The sequence below is a fragment of the Pundamilia nyererei genome, unplaced genomic scaffold, assembly GCF_000239375.1.
Source record: "Pundamilia nyererei isolate P.nyererei 1_Seehausen unplaced genomic scaffold, PunNye1.0 scaffold00012, whole genome shotgun sequence".
NCBI classification, from domain to species: Eukaryota; Metazoa; Chordata; class Actinopteri; order Cichliformes; family Cichlidae; genus Pundamilia; species Pundamilia nyererei.
The window spans coordinates 4,818,592-4,820,631 of record NW_005187413.1 but is presented as its reverse complement, the minus strand read 5'-3'; the positions used below and the strand labels follow the sequence as shown (position 1 = coordinate 4,820,631).

The 2,040-nt window shown below is 36.3% G+C and overlaps 1 long non-coding RNA gene across 2 annotated transcripts in view; it reads left to right on the top strand.

Annotated features, from left to right (window-relative positions):
* Window positions 1-387: 387 nt before the first annotated feature.
* Window positions 388-2,040, top strand: part of LOC102211453 (uncharacterized) — a 10,363-nt gene continuing 8,710 nt past the window's right edge. Inside the window, exon 1 of one of the 2 annotated variants that reach the window (XR_001290247.1) lies at window positions 388-602. This is a non-coding gene — a long non-coding RNA (uncharacterized LOC102211453). Of the gene's footprint in view, window positions 603-1,013; window positions 1,210-2,040 lie in introns of those variants that run through there. The other variant, XR_311486.1, reaches the window with a different exon arrangement.

Sequence of the window (2,040 nt, the reverse complement as noted above, 5' to 3'; positions counted from 1 at the left end):
CAATAACAATACCGTGTTACCGTTAAAGAAGAAAATGTTTCACCTGTAATTTTACGGTAGATTTCTGGCAACCACAGCTGCCAGCATTTCACCGTAAAATCTACAGTTTTGTTGTTTGTTTTTTTTTGTTTGTTCTTTTACAGTGTAAGGTCAGAAAGATTAAGTTTCCTTGGTGAATAGTTTGTGTTTTTGTAATGGACTAAAACATTTGTTTCCACTTCTATGTTAAAAAAAATTGTTTTTCACGCTAGGTTGCCCTCTGAATAACACCTTTTACGTCTTTAATGTTGCTAATAGCGGTAAGATCGTGTTGTAACCTACATCACCTTCTGTTGAATTAAAGATAACAGGTAACATGAGCCACACAGCAGTGGGTAATGGCTGCGCGCAGTGGCTCGTCTTTAGTTGTTCGCACTTCTATGATAAAGGAAATGATTGAGTGTCACAGGCGACACTGAATATTCCGAGGAGGTATTTTTGCCCAAAAGCAGACAGAAGACGAAAGGCGTGATTACATCAACTAATGGGCCACGTGGGGACACAACTGTGGATATTTGTACAAGATGGAAGAAAATAAAACTGAGCCAAGGAACCTAGTACAGGTGTGTCAAAATATTTATGATTCTGAAGAAACGAAATGTGTGAGCATTTCTCTCTTCGTGCATCTACAGAGAGCTTTAAAAGCATGGATGTTTGTTTCCACCACGGAAGAAGTTGCCATCCTTAGTTCAAAATTTCGTTTTAGCTAAAACAAAGCAAGACCGCTTTATTTATATAGCACTTTCCCCTGTGTAATGTGCAGATATCTTAAGATATCGACTTACTCAGACTTCTGCATGGCTACTGTTTCAATAATTTACGTATTTATTCGTATTCATAAATTCTATATTTGTGCACTTCCCACCTGTTTCTAAAATTACGCAGTTTTAAGCCGAATTACAACTAATTTCATATATAGTTTATATTTTTAAATATCGGGAGATTCGCAGAAGACTTCACGGCCGTTTTAACGCTTAAGCTTTCCATTGGAGCGAATAGTGTAAAGGAAAGCGGATATATACGTTGCTTTTGCTTTAAACTGAGCCCCGTCCTGAGCCAATTTTATCTGTGAGCACGGAGGCTCTTCTGTGAGCCACAACGAATCTTCCTCCTGAAGTGGTAGCCTGTTTGGTTTTTAAAATTTTCCTTAAGGGGGTCGGCGACTCACAGGTAGGTTATTTTTTTTCATCTCGGTTCCTTATAGGAAGTTTTTCCTCTTCTTCTTTACTTAAACTGAAGATAAATATAGGGGTTTTTAGGTCGTTTTAGGTCTCTTCATTTCCCAGTTGGACGTAATATTGCCTCTTCTTGCACGTTCGCCAGAGTAAATGCCGACATCAGAATGAGTTCAAAATACGTTTTGGTTTGTTTAATGAAAAATGTAAAAAATAGAAATCCTGCAATGACATTACAGACCTTGCTTGCTTTTTTGTTTTATATTATTTATGAGAGAAAACAACACGTTCAAAGGAATCTTTAAAGAATGCGTAACATCTCACCGGCCGCAGCACAAGAACTGAACAAACTACATGAATCAACTCCATTGGACTGCTAAACCTACAGACTGGGCCACCTTTACAGGCTGCACAAGAAATGTGGGATAAACAAGCTACTTTAGAGCACGATCATGAAACGCTATGCACTACTACTAATTGCAACCCCAATACACTTCTACAGAAATGTAGCCACGATGCCAAAAAGACAAACCAAGGCAATTTGTATACAACAAAAGTATGATTTTGCATTTTATTATACATATTTATTTATTTTAAATGGTACAATACATTACCAGCACCCTAAAAATCCATTGTGCAGAAGCAGTTGTGATAATATTAAAATACAGAAAAAAAATTAAAAGTAATGTAAAATTAAACATCATGGCTCTCGTCACTAAGTATTTAAGTCAATACCTTATATAATATCAAAATATGCAATTGAAAATGTATTTTTACATATTTTCTAAGTGATTAAAATGGTGTCCAGAATTTTTGTCAACACCAT